The sequence below is a fragment of the Rattus rattus genome, chromosome 3, assembly GCF_011064425.1.
Source record: "Rattus rattus isolate New Zealand chromosome 3, Rrattus_CSIRO_v1, whole genome shotgun sequence".
Taxonomy (NCBI): Eukaryota; Metazoa; Chordata; class Mammalia; order Rodentia; family Muridae; genus Rattus; species Rattus rattus.
In genome coordinates this window covers 60,934,460-60,953,805 of record NC_046156.1, presented here as the reverse complement: position 1 = coordinate 60,953,805, position 19,346 = coordinate 60,934,460, and the positions used below count along the sequence as shown (strand labels likewise).

Here is a 19,346-nt window from a genome sequence, read left to right as displayed (position 1 = left end):
CCCAGCATTTGGCCGGCAAGGCAGGCAGACCTCTTGAGTTAAGAGGCCAGCCTGGTCTGTAGAGTGAGTTCCAGGACAGCTAAGGCTACCTAGAGAAACCTTGTCTACGAAAACAAAACAAACAAAAGCCTAATGTGGGGGTGCACACCTTTAACTGCACCACTAGGGAAGCAGAGGCAGAAGAATTTCTGAGTTTAAGACCAGCCTGGTCTATATAAGGAGACAGACAGAGACAGAAACAGAGACAGAGAGAGAGACAGAGATGGGGGGGGGGTGGTTGGGGATTCAGCTCAGTGGCTAAGCCGCAAGGCCCTGGGTTCGGTCCCCGGCCCTGAAAGAGAGAGAGAGAGAGAGAGAGAGAGAGAGAGAGAGAGAGAGAGAGAGAGAGAGAGAGAGAGAGAGAGAGATGGCATAATAGGTAAGCCTGACTGAGATCTTGATCCATGGAGCCCAGGCTGTGGGAGATTCCACTGCCACAAAACACAAAATGTCCTGACTTCCACACGCAAGCCATGGCATACACACTTATTCCTCCTTCACAACACACACACAAAAGAGTACATATATATATATATATATATATATATATATATATATATATATATATATACACACACACATATATATATACACACACAAACACACACACATATATATACATGTATGTATATATATGTGAGGAGGTCCAGAGAGGGGACCAGGAACCCAGACTTGGGTAACCCCACGAACCACGTCCCAACTCAGTGTCAGTTTCGCGATGTTTCTGAAGAAGAGAACACAGAAAACCACAGGTAAGTAAACCAAGAGCCTTCTAAACTACAGCGGCGGAGACAGGAGTCAGGCAGGTTGGAGCAGCAGCGCGGGGAGACCTCTGAGGAGGGGCTGGCTGCTGTGCTGCCTGACGACCTTCCCCGACTTGGAGAAGACGGGCGACGGTCCGTCCATACCCAACACGATCGATCAGTCACAAGGATGCTGGGACCTAGAGGTGGGCAACCAGTTAGCGGTAAGAAAGGATGCAAGATGATTCGTCTCTGGTCCTTCAACGCTCCAGCACCGTGCAAACGAGAAAGTTCGACAGGTCCCCCGAGCGGGCGGCGAGAGGTAGGGACGTGATGTCACCGTTGGGTGCTTGGCGGGGGCGTGGTTTATGCAGATGAGGTCGCGCAGAGGCCGCCGCGCCCTCACCTGCCGCGGAAACGCGAGGGATTTCGCACGCGCAGTGGGAGAGAGCGGGGGTTCATAGGTGTGAGCAAAGCGCCGGAACGGCGTATGCATCCCTAGGGGGCCGCGATCGGGCGGCGCGAAGTGACCGTGCGTTAAAAGTGGAGTGTCGGCGGCCGTGAGTCGGGGCTGTGCGGCAGGAAAGCATACTTACCTGGCAGGGGAGATACCATGATCATGAAGGTGGTTTTCCCAGGGCGAGGCTTATCCATTGCACTCCGGATGTGCTGACCCCTGCGATTTCCCCAAATGCGAGAAACTCGACTGCATAATTTGTGGTAGTGGGGGAGCTGCGTTCGCGCGCTCCCCTGGTTATTGTTGTACAAAGATAGATGGCCAAGCTTTTAATTTAGAAAGCTGTTAGCTTCGTGAGTTATTAACCTCGACTCTCTATGGTAAAAAGGAATAGTATATAAGAGGGGGAAATAACATTTCCTGATTTACTCTCTACTACTTGCAGGTGCCAGGTCACTAAAACAGGCTGAGTCACGGTAATTTTTGATCCTTGGATCTTTTAGGTTGTTTTACAATCTGTATATTGGTTGTTAAATGGCACCTAACTAGTATTTAACTCTTGGTCTACAAAACAAAGAGCCAAGTGGCCAATTTTCTGTGAACTTAACAATAAGAACCACAAATGAAACAGATTAGACTGTATGTAACTCTGGGGAGTGTATTCTCGTTTAAAGATTGGTGTGGGACTGGGTCATCTCTGGGCAGATAGTCCTGGGATATATATAAAGAAAGGCCGAGCAAGCTTGAATAAGGAAAATTATGCTTGACTTTATTTTCAACTTTAAATGCAATATTAGCAGAAGGTACACAAATATTAAAGATTGATGGAGAGACGTTCTCAAGGCAACAGAGGCCTCCTCGGAGAACAGAGTGCCTATTTTGAGTATCTCTGTAGCTTTATTTTAATTCTGTGTCATTTTTACTCTGCTGCTGACATCTCAGTGACTTTGGACCTGAGTTTTGGCATCTTCAACTTTTTTTTTTTTCTATCTTTATGATACTTAAAACTTATTAGTTATAAGGGGTAGTCTCTCTGCCCTTCATCTTAAGTGTAAGAATTTTAAAATTCACCTTTTCACCTAATTTGTCTTCGCTTATCCCCTAGTTTTCTTGCCTTTTATTTTAATTTTTATTTTGAAACAGGGACTCACTATGTAGACCAGGCTGGGTGCTCTTGAACTCATGGAGAGCCTGTGTCTCCCAAGTTCTGGGACGAAGGCGTGGGCCACTATACTCGACTGCCCTTTATTTTAGTATAGCCCCATACCTACTCCCTCTTTCTCCAAACATCAAAGGACCACATTGAAGGCTTCCATCTCTATTTCCCCATGGATCCTGGTCTTGTGATGAAGTGAACCCCTGGAAATCTCCTCAGGTAGCCTCACTTCTTCAAACTAGTATTATTTCAATTTAAAGGAGGTAGCACTGGAGAAAAGCTGGATCTAGACACTTTCTTCCACATCCTTCCTTTCAGGCAAGCTGTAAACAAGATCTTCATAACAAACTGCTTTAACTGAAGAGGAGACTACATCAGATCTTAGAGAAGGGACCAGCGAAGGGGAACGACTGAGTCTGCTCCTCAATCTAAGGAAGGAGTCTCTCCCATGTCTTTTTTATAACAGGCAAGGCGGTGGGCATACACTTGATTTGATTTTTGTTTTTGTTTTTCAAGGTACGGTTTCTCTGTGTAGCCTTGGCTGTCTGGAAACTCGCCCTGCAAACCTGGCCTCAAACTCACAGAGGATTTATCTGATCTTTATAGGAGTAGCCAGTGAGTAGGGAGGCTGTGACTCTCTGGAGGGTGAGGGGAAAGAACACTATGGGGGACATTCTCCGTACACACTATAACATGTGCACTAGGTTCCCTGAGGAGGCAAGGCTTCTCTGTCTCCCGGAACTTCACTAGGGGAAGGCCTTACCTCAGGACTTCACTTATTCAGAGCCTCCTCTGATTCCACAACTAGGTCTGCATTTTCTGGAAGCTAGCGGGGTGATTTGGGTAACACATGTATTTTTGGCAACTTCTTCAGTTTTCAGTTCAGTGTTCCGTGTGGCAAAGAGGAAGACAATCCCCCACAAACTGGTGGGAATGGGGGGATTTCAAGTGTCTATCAACTCTCATTTATTGAATGCTATATTTTCATCAAACTTAAAGCAAATTTACATATCACAAATCCAAGTAATTTGATTCTGAAGCTGGCATTTTACTAATGATACCAGAACATAAACAGCTTAAGTCAATTGCCAACTATGGTGTAGTTTGTTGGTGCAGAATCAAGATTTATGTTCAAAACGGAATTCCTGACGACGACGCCCCCCCCACACACACACTGGCCTTGCAGCCCAAGGATGGATTGAACCCCTGATGCCCTGATACAGAAGAACACCACCACATCCAGCTTGAAGATCAGCATTTACTTCTATCTCTAGGAAAGGGCTTAGTGAGAAAAACCCATTAAATTGATTTTTGTTTTTTAACAAATACATATGAATACATGCGGAACGTTTTATATGGCAGACATGTGTAGACACACCCAGGGCATGAGGTAAACAAGGTAATCCTTTTTCAAACAAAGAGACTTAACATATGGAAACATCTCACTTAAGAACATTTGTCATTGTTCAGTGTAATTCATTACCTGAAAACTAAGAATAAATAAGAAACCTAAATAATGGTATCCAATGTAATGGATAGGTGCACCAAAGCTTCAGAAACTACTTCAATGTCACACCAATGAGACACACAGCCTTAAAGAACATTATTGTCTGCCGTGTCCACAAGTGCAGAGGTAGTGTAGCCTTGTCAGGGACACATCTCACAACTGACCCCTGCAAGGTCATGGCATAGGAGAGACACTAAGGATGGGAGAGAGGTTAACCAGTGTGAGAAGGAGGGGAGAGCTTTGAGACCTCAGGAACCCTTACCTCTTAAAAGGAGTCTGAAGGATGAAGGGACTTAGACAACCTGGATAGGTGCAGCAAGGTTCGGCACCAGGAGTCTGAACTGATCTGTGAGCTTTGCGCCCAATGCACCTGTGCTCTTCCAGTCCTAGACGCTCATTCTTCTTGCGGTCCTGTGAAAATCGAAGGCAGCGCTGTTTTCCTCAGAGCCTTTTCTTTCAAGTGTCTATCAACTTTTATCTACATAATGCCCCCTTTTGTGAACTCTTAATTTTGAGCAAAGACCGGAAAAGGCACTGGAAATCTGTTTAACATCAGACTCTAGATTTACCCTGGACATCGCTGAATTGTCCTATTGTTACCCGTTTTCTTTGATCTTATGGGTCTGTTGTCTAGAACCTGCCAGAGGAAGGACTGAGTACCTTACCGTTCGAGCAGCTCCTTTTTGAGGCAGAATTGCATGCTGCCTCCATTCTAGCTTGCGGAGACTCTGTGTCAAGTCTCTGTGGAATCTGCAGGGCGGGCGAGGCAAGTGGGCACCCATGACACTCTGTGGTCTTTGGGCGCCCATTGCCCTTCCCATTTCTGTAGCAGAATGGACATCTGCCACCTTCGTCTTGTCTTGGTTGTACCCCCAAAAGCTCTAGACGCGACTGAAGATTAGTCTTTTCTAGATGGGTGTGTGAGTACGACGATAGACTGTGAGAGATGGGAGAGAAACATCTCTCGAAAGTTCACCATTTAAAGCTATCAGGAAGTCTCCGGCTACAGAGGAGGACAAGCCGGGTCTCTCCCAAGGAAAACAGGATTCGAGAAAATGGACTGATCGATCGATCGGGATCAGTTCAGACTCAGCTTCTCTCCACCCTTCTGGCAATTTGCTGCAAGGTGAACTGTGCTGGGTTTAAAATCGCACTTCTTAGCTAGTTGAACAGGGAGACAGCAGCAGCAGCAAGAGCAAGATGCTTCCAAAATTGTAAAGAATAAACAAAAGCTGTGCTTCAGAAAGGTACCTCAAGACCAAAGAACTTCTGAAGTCTGCGTCAGCGATGCCAGAGTCTCCCAGTGATTTACACTTGATCTGGCGGCGGGGGTCCTCAAACGAATACAATCCACGCTTCGGATGCGCGGCTTGGCTTGGGTTGATATTTAGTTAAAAACAAAAACCCAAATATCTTAACTTGTAAGATGACTAAGTACTGGATGTAGAGTTGCACAGACTAAATGACAGCCACCTGGGACCCGAGGGTCCCCCTCTAGGTTCCGAGTCGGAGACACTAAAGGCTAAATCAGGGCTTCTGAGGGCAGGCCACTGGAGGTCACAGGAGAGAGCAGCAACACAGGAAAAGTAGAGCGCAGGGGCAGAGGAAGAGTCCAACAGCTTCTGAGTGGAATAGACACACCGATCTTTGTTCAAGGGTCAAGAACAGGAACGTTTGTTGGCGCCATAAAAGGGGCGGGGGCGGGGGGAAAGCTACCCTGCAGCCCTCTGCGTCCCAGGAGCAGGACTTAAGTGGAGTGTCCAGAATCTGAAACATACCCAAATGCCCGGGATTCTGTAGCTTCCGAGAGCACCGGGGTTCCCTCGGAGGATAACACCTTTGCACAGTTCATAAACTTGAACCCTGGTGAGGAGCAGCAGCCCGACCCTAGGGCCTGTGGACGCAAACTTCTAAGACAGGGCCACTCAGACACTGTTTGTCTGAGGGATCACTAGTGTGCCGGTTAAAATTTAAGATGCCCCCTGGGTTCGGTCCCCAGCTCAGAAAAAAAAAAAAAAAAAAATTTTTTTTAAGATGCCTTTAGATTCCCTGTTAGAAACTGATAGGGATAGTAGGCACATAATTCTTATGTAATCTCTCAGAGACGGTCTCCCAACAGGCAGTTTCCGTAGTGTAGTGGTTATCACGTTCGCCTCACACGCGAAAGGTCCCCGGTTCGAAACCGGGCGGAAACATTTGGTCTCCTTTTAACCAATTTATGGTTACCACAATGGGGTAACATACCTTATTAGGCTCTCTCTGAGCGGGTGAGTTTAGATAAGTAAATGTTTGGTGTTCCAAATGCATCAGTGAAAGGCTAGGTCCCGGGAGCTTTTGGAAGCTTAAATGAGGTCATCCTCCACCAATACGATTGGGTCAGTGTCCTGAGATGGAGGAAATCCCAGAGAGCGACCCCTCCCCGCTTCGGGAAGTCTGCTTTATTGGGAATAGGAACCACAGCTGGTATGAAAGAAACCGCTCCAATTGTGTGAGGTATAACCCTTGGTACTTCGTTATGATAGCCCGAGCTGGTGAAAACAGTACCCTAGAAAATCCGCTGTTTCGGCACTAGGGAAAGCTCGTGTCTCTAGTGGATTTTAGTACTGGCGAGAGGACTAAGAATGGGCCTGGAAGAAAGGTGCCACTGTTCGTGCACGGGCAGCAGGTGGAGTGTGTGGATGAAATGGTGCAGGGCTTTGAGTGCAGAGCATCAGCTAAAAGGTGATCTGCTTGATTGGACAGTGCAGCATCGCGTGAATGTCGTGGGCAGTGCATCGTCATGTGAAAGTCGCCTCAGTCTCCTGCACAAAGCAACTGAGAATTATAATGGCATTTGGGTAAGAGGGAAGGTGAAGATAGACCTGACTTTTATCGTATCCACAACAACCTTCCTACTTAACTGGCAGGGGAGATAGATACCACGTTGTGCGAATGGGTTTAGTCCCAAGTGACTTGACTATTCAAAGGATGATCTCTGTAGACTGATGGCCCAGTGCACCAAACTGAGGCACTCACCGACTGTGTGTGTGTGTGGGTGGGGGGTCTCCTCTCTGCGGGCTGTGGCTGCTGGGACCAGAAGAAAAGTCACATTCTAGTCTGGATGTAATGGGTCATTCTTTTAATTCCAGCTCTAGGGAAAGCTGAGTCTGAATTTGGAGCCAACCTAAAAGGGGGCGGGGGAGCTACGCTGGGCTTGTTAGCTTTCTCCTAGGCTCTCTCTCCACGTTCTCTTAGACTCCGCACTTCAAGGCTGATACCCTTTAATGATGCTTCTTTTTTCTTCTTTTCCTGTCACCCTCAACCCCTTCCTTTTTGACACCGAGGAGCAAAGCGTGCGCAGTCCTCAAGCGCTCGGCTTTCTCACTGCTCTCTATTTCAAAAGCCGGAAAGGGGAAAGCTGGTGTGTTTCAAGTCGCTATTTTCTTATGGACACACGCAGAGAACATCTAAGGTTTCTCCTGACCAGCACTTGTGGCATAGGGCCTCCCTCGTACTCCAGTAGGTCAGAAGAAGAAAAAGGTGTTCGGAAGGGAAGAAAAAAAAGGGAGACGCCAGAGAAAAATGAGGTTCCTGAGCTGAACAGCAAAGCCATTTACTGTTTACTGCTCCCCAGTGAGGCCGGTTCGTTTTAAATGTTCGTAAATTTAAAAAACAAAAGGTACTAGAAATAAGGAAATTCGTGTTTGGGACGCCCGACGATACTCTAGCGTGTGCCCACAGTCACATCGGTTCCGATCTGAGCTCCGGTAGCGTCCTGTCCTCTGTTGAGCCCACTGGAACTAACTTGTGCGTTTTTCGGTTTCCGGTTTCCTTTTAATTCACGCACGCGGGTCGGAGGGCAAGCTTTACCTCTGGCCGCGGCCATTCTGGCGAGAGAAGCAAAGCAGGAGCAAGGAGAACGAGGAGCCAAGCTGGAGGCAAGGGACTTGTTTCTTATAGAACTGAGGAGGTTGTTTGTCCTTGTGTCTCCGTGGCGCAATCGGTTAGCGCGTTCGGCTGTTAACCGAAAGGTTGGTGGTTCGAGCCCACCCGGGGACGAGTACCTAGGGAACGTTCACTCGTTTCATTCCACTCTCAACTTAGAGGCCATATCTCCTATCTTACCGATTGCTGTTATTCCGAACAGAATAAGGCAGAGCATGGTTCTTTTCAGACCCTCAAATTTGTAAGAATATGGGTCTTATCTTCCTTCTTACTTTTACATCTAATATCTATTCCTTTTCCATATATTTTTGACTTTTGATCACGTATTTCATTATTACAAACAATAACATCCATTCTATGCACACATCTGTGATCACTTGTATAAGAGTCCTGGAGAGCAAGTGTTCAGTGGTAGGGTTTAAATTTTAAAATATTGTCTCTTTTGTTGGCTTATTAGCTGTAAATCTTCCCGTTTTTGAGTCATTATCTTTCTGATTAGTCGTTTTTTACTTACCACAGTCTATCTTCAAGTGCTGTCGTTAATGGCTACTTGCATTACACATTTTTTTCCTTAAACACACCGAGTAATTCATCTTTACTACTTTTCTTTAAAGTCTGATGTTTTTTAAGCGGATGGAAACAAGAAGAACAGTGGTGCTGTGCTTGCCATTTTCTTCGCATCGGTATTTACAGTGCTCTTCGTTCTTCCTGTGCATACAGATCCCTGTGTGCCGGAGGACTGGCTCTTCCTCCGTGACGCCCCTCCCCTGTCCTTTAAAGGCACGCGTGGATCTCTGCCATCACTTATTCCTCCAATTACTTTTGAAGATTTTTTTTCTTTTCCAATAGGTTTTAGCAGTTTAATTCTCTGTGCGTGGGCGTGGCTTTCCTCAAGTATCTAGTACACCAGGCTATTCAGATCCTTAGGTCAGTGGGTTAATAATTCTCATTACAACTAGAAATTTTTCTATCATTGTTCCTTAAAATTTTTTTTCTTCTTCTCCTTCAGTCCACGCGGGATCCTCAATTGCTGGTTGGCAGCCGCTCTACCACTCACTGACTCTCTTTTACTGATCTTTTTTTTCTTCTGTTTTTGTTTTGTTTTTGCTTTGTTATTTTGTCTTGGTGTGACGGGGTTTCTGTGGACTTTCTCATGGCCCTGGCTGTGTTGGAGCTCCCTTTGTAGACCAGGCTGGCCTCAAACTCAGAGATCCACCAGCCTCCAAATGCTGGAATCAAAGGCAAATCCCATCATGCCCAACAAACATTTTTTATTTTACTTCTTAATGACTCCTTGTAGCTTTGCATTCCCTAATCTTTCTCTGTTAATTCCATCAGGGAAACTTATTATCTTGGATGTTATTTTAGGCTCTGGCCATTCTAATTTTTATATGGTCTAGGTCCTTGGACCTGTAAAACAATTCTATAACAGCTTCAAGTTTTTCTTGACTCATTCTAACTTATCAGTTCTAGTCCAGGTTCTATTTATTCTCTTCATTATGTGCCATGTTTCTTGCTTTGTGCATGCCTAGTATCTTAGTGTGGGTTTTATTGCTGTGAAGAGACACCATGATCACAGCAGCTCTTACAAAGGGCACATGCTTACTTTCAGAGGTTCAGTCCCTTACCATCCTGGTGGGTAGTGTTGCGATGTGCAGGCAGACATGATGCTGGAGAAGGGACTGAGTGCTCTACATCTTGGCTAAAGGCAGCAGAAGGAGACTGTGTGTCACACTGGGAATAGCTTGAGCACAGAAGACCTCAAAGCCAGCCCCCACAATGACATAATCCTCTAACAAGGCCACACCTTCTAATAGTGCTATGAGCCAAGCATTCAAATACATGAACCCGTGGGGGCCATACCTATTCAAACCACCACACCTAGTGTTCTTTGATTAAATACCAGATATTATAGAATTCACCTATATATCTTTTTTTGTTGTTGTTTTGTTTTGTTTTTCAAGACAGGGTTTCTCTGTGTAGCCCTGGCTGTCCTGGAACTTTTTCTGTAGACCAGGCTAGCCTAAAATTCAGAGATCCACCTGCCCTGCCTCTCGAGTGCTGGGATTAAAGGCATGCACCACCACTACCCCATCTTCTATGTATCTTTTTAAAGTTTCTTGACTTGTGGATAGTCTGACCCTTTTTATGGCACTCCTCGGGTGATTCAGAAGAGTGCCCTGAGGAATGATTTCCCAATACGAAAATATTGTAAATGCCAAACACTCTGCCTGGGAAGAGAGGCCCTGCTTCCTGCAAGTGTGAACATCAGACCCTCTCCATGTAACGTTTCTCTGTGTGTGTCAGTTTTTTGTTTTGTTTTTTTTTTTCTCAGTTCTTTTTTTTTTTTTTTTCCAGCTGGGGACCCGAACCCAGGGCCTTGCGCCCTAGGCAAGCGCTCTACCACTGAGCTAAATCCCCAACCCCAGTTTCTTTTTTTTTTAAGGTTTATATTTTATTTTAAAATGACTATGTTCTTACTTTATGTGTACAAGTGTTTGCCTGAATGTACGTATGTGAACTACTTTGTGTGCCCAGTACCTGATGAGGCCAGAAGAGGGCGTAAGGTTCCCTGGGAACTGGACTTAGGGTTTTACTGCTGTGAACAGACACCATGTCCAAAGCAATTCTTATAAAGGACAACATTTAACTGGGGCTGGCTTACACATTCAGAGGTTCAGTCCATTATCATCAAGGCGGGAGCATGGCAGTGTCCAGGCAGACATGGTGCTGGAGAAGAGCTGAGAGTTCTACAAATAGAGGGTGGTTCAAATGCTTCGATCGGGAGTCTGTGTTTGCTGGTGCTGAAGATCCTTGCCCCCATTTGGTTTTTGATCTATCAATACAGATGCCAGTAGCCAATGGTTGAGCATGGGCGGGACAAGGACAGTTAGTTGCTCAGGTAGGATGCAGAGAGGATGGGAGGACGGGGGAAAGAAGGGGATGCTTGTTGTTGTAAAAATATAAAAAATTAAAAAAAGTAATGGTCTTTTATCCCGCTGGATCCAGCACCACAGTGCTCCAAGATGTCTGCTAGATATCTTGGTGGAAACACATCCCAACTCCTCAGCGACCCAGGGTCTCCTGCCGCCGCACACTTTGCTACACCCAAATCGTCACGTAAGTGAACACACAACACAATAATCTTTGACCCAATTGATAAGATATAATTGTCCACTTAAACATATAAAGCCCGGTACCATCCATCCCTTAAGAACATTGATAACAAGCTGTAAATACACAGAGCAGAATCTTAGTGTCTACCTCCATCGTCCTGCCACGGCTTCTCTCTCTCTCCCTCCTGTCTCTTCTCCTCTCCGTTCCAGTCTCCTCCTCTTCCTTCAAACTTCTCTCCCACCCATCCTTCCTTCTCCTCCAATGGCAGGCCTCCTTCTATCCTGTAGATGCTCACAGTAGCAACAGCAGATAAAGCCAAGCAGTCATCTGAGTTTTCGGGTAAGTGGCCCTGGTCACCTCACTGACTGGACCTGGGATAGCAGGGGAAGGTTTAGGGGTGCCCAGTCATTGAGTTAGCCAAGGCGTTTTAAAGAATAACTGGTGTGTGTGTGTGTGTGTGTGTTTCCTATTCGCTGATCCGAGATAGCCCCTGGGTGGGTGCACATGTGCGACCAGCCCTGAGCACAAAGCAGGCAGCCAAAACTACCCACAACATCTGCATCTTAATCAGAAGGCAGCGAAGGGCAGACTGTTCTCAGGCAGCTAGGAGGAGAGTCACAAAGCCCACCACCACAGTGACACACTTCCTCCAACAAGGCCATACCTCCTAAGGGCTCAAACAGATTCAAACTATCACATGCCCTGAGCCTTCTCTCCAGCCCCTGCTGTCAGTCTCTTCACAAGCATCCCAAGATTGGTGTTCTACTGAACCCTGGAAGAGGAACCTCTACCCTCCTCCCTCTTCCCAGTTCTCTTAGAAGTATATCACAGACCTGTGAATTCTAGCTATCCCAAGCAGACTGGGGGAGGGGAGACCACAAGGGAAGGGGAGTGGACACTGGAGAACTGGGAAGTGAGCATGGTTGTGACTGGGGTGCATGATGTGAAATTTCTCCAAGACAGACTGGGTTTGCCTCAAAACACCTTCCTCTGGCCCAGCCTAGCCACAGTTCTGCACCTGAAAACTGTAAGCAGGGCTCACACTGCCATTTCTGGTCTTTCAGGATTTGCCTTGCTATCTAAGCATTTGGGGTTGGGGATTTAGCTCAGTGGTAGAGTCCTTGCCTAGCAAACACAAGGCCCTGGGTTCGGTCCCCAGCTCCAAAAAAAAAAAAAAAAGAAAAAGAGCACAAGATTTCGGAACTGGGGTAGCAATAGCCATCCTCCAGATGGGCGATTGTTCCAGAATCAATACCGTGAGCCACAATTCCCAAGCCTTCTTGCTCACCAGTGCCGGGCTTCCTCCAAGCTATGAGACAACCAAAGAGGAGTATGGGGTGACTGAGCTGGGGGAACCAACAACTCAACTGTCATGAGGACCGCCGTGATCAACATGCCCAGAGAGGTCTCTGCGCCTGACCCTGTGGTGTGGTCCCTGTTCATTGCACTCTTCTTCAACCCCTGCTGCCTGGGCTTCATTGCTTCTGCCTACTCTGTGAAGTCTAGGGACAGGAAGATGGCGGGCGATGTGATTGGAGCCCAGGCCTACGCCTCCACTGCCAAGCGCCTGAGTCTCAGCTCCCTGATCTTCAGCGTCCTGAAGGTCATTATCTGCATCATCGTTTTCTCTACCGCCTCTGTGGTAGTCTTCCAGTCGTTTTCACAAAGAATGCCACATTCTGGATTCTAGCTGCCCTATGTCCCACTGTCCACACCTGGCCCTCCCCCGAGACTGAGGCCTTGACCTTTTACCCTATGTGTATACAAATGTTACCTTCACTTATCTCTCCACAGTGGATTCAATAAAGTGCACTTGGTGGCAACCCCCCCTCAAAATAAAAACACACAAGATTTCTTTAAAGTCCCTAGAAAGTGCTCCTTTAAAGATGGGTAGATAGGGCTCTCTGCTCCTCCCTGTTCCAGAGACAGCCGCATCTTCTCGTGCAGTGCCAGCCTCGTCTCATAGACAAGATGGTGAAGGTCGGTGTGAACGGATTTGGCCATATTGGGCGCCTGGTTACCAGGACTGCCTTCTGCTCTGCATCTGGCAAAGTGGAGGACATTGTTGCCATCAACGACCCCTTCATTGACCTCAACTACATGGTCTACATGTTCCAGTATGACTCTACCCATGGCGAGTTCAACGACTCAGTCAAGGCTGAGAATGGGAAGCTTGTCATCAACAGGAAGCCCATCACCATCTTCCAGGAGCGAGATCCTGCTAACATCAAATGGGTGACGCTGGTGCTGAGTATGTCATGGAGTCTACTGGCGTCTTCACCACCATGGAGAAGTCTGGGGCCCACTTGAAGGATGGGGCTAAAAGGGTCATCATCTCTGTCCCTTCACTGATGCCCCCATGTTTGTGATGGGTGTGAACCACAAGAAATATGACAACTCCCTCAAGATTGACAACAATGCATCCTGCACCACCAACTGCTCAGCCCCCCTGGTCAAGGTCATCCATGACAACTTTGGCATCATGGAAGGGCTCATGACCTCAGTCCATGCCATTACTGCCACTCAGAAGACTGTGGATGGCCCCTCTGGAAAGCTGTGGCATTATGGCCATGGGGCATCCCAGAACATCATCCCTAAATCCACTGGTGCTGCCAAGGCTGTGGGCAAGGTCATCCCAGAGCTGAACGGGAAACTCACTGGCATGGCCTTCCGTGTTCCTACCCCCAATGTATCCGTTATGGATCTTACGTGCCGCCTGGAGAAACCTGCCAAGTATGATGACATTAAGAAGGTGGTGAAGCAGGCGGCCGAGGGCCCACTAAAGGGCATCCTGGGCTACACTGAGGACCAGGTTGTCTCCTGAGACTTCAACAGCAACTCCCACTCTTCCACCTTTGGGACTGGCATTGCTCTCAGTGACAACTTTGTAAAGCTCATTTCCTGGTATGACAATGAATATGGCTACGGCAACAGGGTGGTGGACCTCATGGCCTACATGGCCTCCAAGGAGTAAGAAACCCTGGATCACCCACCCAAGCCCAGCAAGGATACTGAGAGCAAGAGAGAGGCCCTCAGTTGCTGAGGAGTCCCCATCCCAACTCAGCCCCCAACACTGAGCATCTCCCTCACAATTCCATCCCAGATCCCCATAATGACAGGAGGGGCCTAGGGAGCCCTCCCTCTCTCGAATACCATCAATAAAGTTCACTGCACCCACACACACACACACAAAGATGGGTAGGTAGGACAGTATATTTAAAAACTGTCAAAGGCGGCTCCTGGCTGCCCCAGCGGAGGCCATGGCTGACCAACTCAGCTACACTCCAGGGCTTTGAGTTGGTCCACCCCAGCGTCGACTCCACCTGTTGAGCTGCTAGAACTCTTGAAGGAGCTGGTCCTGCAGAACCAGAGCCACAGGAACTCCATGACTTGAACAACAGCAGGACATCCGAGAGGAGTCTCAATGAGGATCCAGTACTGATGGTGTGGCAGACGCCAGAGGCCTCGAACCAGACCAATGACTTGTTGCAATGAACATCTGCATGTGAAGCTACTTAGCGAACGGACACACTGTGTGGCACACTGCAGCTTCCAGTGCCACTGCGACAAGAGCAGACGTAATGGAGGTCTGGGCAAGATGGAGAGCAGAGCAGTGTGTGGGGGGTGGAACTGGAGATGTGACAACCGTGATGTGTGTGAGAGAAGGCTGCTGAGGTGATGGAGGAACAGGTCGTTACCAGTAGGGTTGTCAGGATGGTGCTGCCCAGCCACACCACTGCCCTGGTTCTCAACAGCAACAGGATGTCCGAGATGAAGAGTGGTCCATTTACCAGATTGGATTTCCTTGAAAGAAAGACCTGTGTGGCCCATACTTCCTCCAGAGACAGTGCTGGTCCTTGCCCCTTGCTTGACAGCCATGTTGATGTCCTCCGGCTATGCTGCCACTGGATACCAAGTGGATGTTCGTAGTCCGCGCTGTTGTCAGAAACCATGAAGCCCAGGATTTGGACACCGGCTGACCGTAAAGAGCAAGGAAGCTACTCTTGAAGTAGTATCGATGTCTGCAGACGCACAGTTCAAAAAGAAGACCGCAGAAGGCTTCAATGACAACCCCTACCTCCACCACGACCCCCAACCAAAAAAAAAAAAAAGAGCCTAAAAAGGAAACCATCAGAGAAGTCTTCAAAACTGTGGTAAGGGGGTTGAAGTGTAGCTCTCCGCATCGAGGGCCTCTGGCAGGGGTGCAGTTGCAGAAGGACTCGTCTTCCCTTGAGGGGCCACTGGGAGTCTGTCCATGCTCCAATGAGTATATAGACAACACAAAATGGACTTGGCTTTTTCTTTTCTTTTTTCCCCTTTCTTCTTTTTCTTTGTGGGCGTGAGGTCACAAGGGAAGGGAAGTGGACACAGGAGGATTGGGAAGTAAGCGTGATCGTGATCGTGGTGCACGATGTGAAATTCCCAAATAATTATCTGAAAAATATTGCCAGGGACTTTTTTTTTTTAATTAGAGTATAAGATCTTGCAAGAAAATGCACTCCACTTGTCACTAGGGAATACAAGGTTCTTGGTTTTAGGTTAAAAAAAATTTTTTTAACATTTCCAGAGGGTAACTTGAGGACAACTTTGTTAGAGTTTAAGAGCAAAAGCAGCAGGGTGGTAATGTCACTTGCCTTTAATCCCAGCATTCAGGAGGCACAAAATGTTGGGGGAAATGTGCTTACTACCAGATTAGTTGAGAAATGTGTTTCTAGCACATAAAGACAAACTGTTGTCTAGCAACCATAGAGAATGTTCCAGGAGAGGGTACAACCTGCAGCTAAAAGCAGCAGTCACACAGCGAGGGCCATGCTTCGTGGCTCTCTATACTTCAGGCGTCTCAGGGAGTGCCCTCAGCCACAGCTTCCAACGCTCGCTCGCTCGCTCGCTCGCTCATTAACAGTCTACAAGCAAAACTGGCTAGGTTGCGTTTGAATAGAAATCCCCAGTCTGCGCATGCCAGGGGATTTGTAACAGAACGTAATAGAGGCAGAGTAGCAACGCCAGGAGGCTGTGGTGACCGACTTCGTAAAACCATTTTGAAAATACCCGAACCTCAGGGAATTAGAGTATCCGAGATAGGAGCTCAATTCCAACTGAGACACTTGCAATCCAGAAAGTCACCCGCTTGCTTCTGTCTCTAGGAGGATAGTCGCCGGAGGTCCTAACCAAGAACCAGCAGCCCACCCGCCTTCCTCCAGGGCTGCTCCCGCCCCACCCCAGGAGCGTCACTGCAGGAGTCACCTCTTCCTGGAGCACTAGGAAGATGTCTTCTGCTCACTAAAAGAGACACAGTAAACATTTCAAGGACATTTTGAACTCGGTATTTCTGTCAAATCTGAAGACTGTCTTTGCAGAATACAAAACGTAACACAAGATGATCATCGAAGTCTGTGATGGTGGCTGAAGAGATGGCCAGTGTGACAAAATCCATCATCACCAATGACGGTCATCTGGTTTATTCTGCTGGGACAACATACTTTCATATTTAAAAAGCAAAAGCAGCAAAAGAAACCCTTGTGGGATTTGGGATACTAGAAAAATGTCTGTCTATAAAAAAATAAACATAAAACAATATCATATAAACATAAAATAGTAAGGATGACTTTTTCTGCTATGTCAGATTTGCTTCATAAATGCGGTTTCTGGATACTTACATTTTGTTTGGGACCACACTAAGACACAATCTTTTCTGGAAATAGTCCCACGAATAGACACCCTTTATGGTCCTAGATATCTAATAATCCCAGCCAAAGTCTTGACTAAAATCAATCGTCACTGCGGCTTAAAAAGAGATTGCACAGAAAAGACGTCAAGGCAGCCATAGTAAATTCTAGGCTGTGGGAATATGGTTGTTCTCTGTGTATTTGTCAAATGTATTTGTTTAAAAAAAATGTCTTTTGAGTGGTGCATGGGTAAAGGGACAGTGTGGGAAACAGATGTGAGACAAGATGTGAGCAGAATGCTTGTTAAGAACACAGATCTAGAAAAGATGTTGTTTCCAATAAAATCTTGAGGGGAGAAGTTGTTGGAATAAATAATATTGGGGAGGCAGGTGAATCACAAGGGGATTTAGGACAGTTTTTTTTTTTTTTTTTTTTTAATTTGGGACATTTTTAAACTCGTCTTTTGTTTTTCATTGAGTCTTTTTAAACGATCCCCATTTCTTTAGATAGATGTTTACAACTTGCAACTTCTGTCCTGGTGCTTCTGAGTCTGTTTTCTAGAGCCAAGCTGCCTGCATTCCTTCGATTCTAATTCTCCTTTCAAATCTCATCCTACTCATGCAGTCGTTAACTGTCCTTATCATTCCGTTTCCTGTTTCCATTCAAGCTTTTGCAGACCCACCAGTGGAACGCAGTTTCCCTTTCTGCCAATGTGCTGCCGAACCTTGCCCTCCCAGTCTTAAAGCCACAAAAGCAAAAGCAAAATCCAGACCACCCTTGAATCCCATGCGCGGAGCTGAGTACACTCTGGTAGAAATTCTGACAAGACCAGAATGCAAATAACGTCGGTAAACTAATGTCCAATATTGCCAAGGAATTGTAGCCTGCACCAGAGAGCAGGCACCAAGGGAAGGTACTGCTTAGATCTGCTAAATCAGACACTGACCTGGGGGCCACTCAGCTCCAGCTCACCTGAAGACAAAGGAAGGTAAGGAATGAAGTGAAAGAAAAGTGCTCTTACTCAAAGTAAAGAGAGAGGTCCCACCGAGATTTGAACTCGGATCGCTGGATTCAGAGTCCAGAGTGCTAACCATTACACCATGGAACCTATGCATGCTAGTGTCCTTCATTACTCCTTGGTTGTATAAGAAAATGCTGTGCTCGCTTGGGCAGCACATATACTAAAATTGGAACGATACAGAGAAGATTAGCATGGCTCCTGTGCAAGGATGACACGCAAATTCGTGAAGCGTTCCATGTTTTTATTGGCACAACAAGAAAGAAAGAAAGAAAGAAAGAAAGAAAGAAAGAAAGAAAGAAAGAAAGAAAGAAAGAAAGGAAGGAAGAAAGAAAGAAACAAAGAAAGAAACAAAGAAAGAAACAAAGAAAGAAAGAAAGAACGAGCAAGCAAGCGAGCTTATCCTCCATTTTCCTAGTTTTTAGTTTTGTGTGTTTTTGTTTTATCTCCACCACTGGACAAGAGAAACTAAAGGCAAATCCTCTATGCCTCTATGGTCTTAAAACCAGACAAGAGCCCCCACCAAAAGCAACATGGTCTCCTTTCATTTACCACACTGCTCTGTCCTGAGATGAATTTTCCCACACAAAGGTATCTTTTTTGGGGGATGGGGGTGGGGGGCTTTCATTCTATTCCTCCTTCAAGGAGGCTCAGTGATGAAAGGGTGTCACCCGGGACATCCTGTGCTCTTCCTTTGACAACAGGCACCCATAATGGCTCACACCACCCACCTTTAACAAAAATAAGCCTTAAATAAGAAGTGGAGAGGTCTTCCTGGGTTTTGTTGTTGTTGTTGGTTTTTGTTTTGTTTGTTTTTTCATATACACATGCATGTTTCATTTAGGTTAAGTTTTTCCTTTAAAAAATGCACACATATTTATCAAAAGAGAGAAGAATGGGTGACATTTAAGACTATGAACTCTTAACCTAGATCACACTCACCTGAAATCCATCTGTGCTGGCCAAGCCAGAAGCCCGGATGTGACATTTAGGCACTGTTTTCTGAAAGTTGGCCATTGATTCCATTTAAATTTCCTCATCACAACTGAAAATCTTTATTTTTAAAGTAGATACTATCCAAAGGTACCCAAACCACTGACTGCAGGGCCACAGGATATATGTATCCAAGGCCCCCGTAAAACACACAGATAAAATTCAACATTCTATCTCAAAATAGTAACGTGTGCATATTACAGCTCTCCAGTCGGCCTTGGACTGCTAAAGACAAACCTGTGTTCATTACGGTTTTAGTTAAAATTTCTTTGATCATTTATAATTGAGGGGAAATTAAGGGAATTTTGCATTTTGCAGGGAGGGACAAGAGAGGAATCTGTTAAGTGATCATAAGAAACAAAACAAAGCTAAGTTGTTTGATTTTTGAGAGTAGAAAAATCTACCTAACTGGAAACTAGCTGTTAGTTCTTCCTGATGGGCGGAGTCTCTGCTTTTGTTTATAGTTTAGCCGGGACTGTTTGGTTTGGAGCTAGGCAAACACACAGTCTGTCTTTGAAACCCAAGCTAGCTTCAAATTCCCCTTAGCCTGGGATCACTGATCTGCACAGCTTGCACTGTTTACACTGGGCGTTGGTGAGCTTACCTGGAACTCCACAGCTCTAGGCTTTCTCAGCACAACAGCACCTCAGTGAGATAAACTCTCAAATCCCAACCCATTCACTTTCTAAAATGCGTGTGTGCGCAGGTGCCCATGGAAGGCCAGAG

At 46.4% G+C, this 19,346-nt stretch overlaps 5 non-coding genes and 2 pseudogenes across 5 annotated transcripts; 6 read left to right on the top strand and 1 right to left on the bottom strand.

Annotated features, from left to right (window-relative positions):
• Positions 1-1,370: 1,370 nt before the first annotated feature.
• Positions 1,371-1,535, top strand: LOC116897414. Its single transcript, XR_004387456.1, has one exon. It is a non-coding gene; the product is annotated as a U1 spliceosomal RNA (small nuclear RNA).
• A 4,489-nt stretch (positions 1,536-6,024) lies between these two features.
• Positions 6,025-6,097, top strand: Trnav-cac. The gene has a single exon. It is a non-coding gene; the product is annotated as a tRNA-Val (tRNA).
• A 1,769-nt stretch (positions 6,098-7,866) lies between these two features.
• Positions 7,867-7,940, top strand: Trnan-guu. Its single transcript has one exon. It is a non-coding gene; the product is annotated as a tRNA-Asn (tRNA).
• A 4,177-nt stretch (positions 7,941-12,117) lies between these two features.
• LOC116895406 lies at positions 12,118-12,633 on the top strand (annotated as a pseudogene).
• A 281-nt stretch (positions 12,634-12,914) lies between these two features.
• Positions 12,915-13,917, top strand: LOC116895405 (annotated as a pseudogene).
• Positions 13,918-17,645: 3,728 nt separating this feature from the next.
• On the bottom strand, positions 17,646-17,717 carry Trnaq-cug. The gene has a single exon. It is a non-coding gene; the product is annotated as a tRNA-Gln (tRNA).
• Positions 17,718-17,766: 49 nt separating this feature from the next.
• LOC116897400 lies at positions 17,767-17,873 on the top strand. The gene has a single exon (XR_004387443.1). It is a non-coding gene; the product is annotated as a U6 spliceosomal RNA (small nuclear RNA).
• The last annotated feature ends 1,473 nt before the right edge of the window (positions 17,874-19,346 follow it).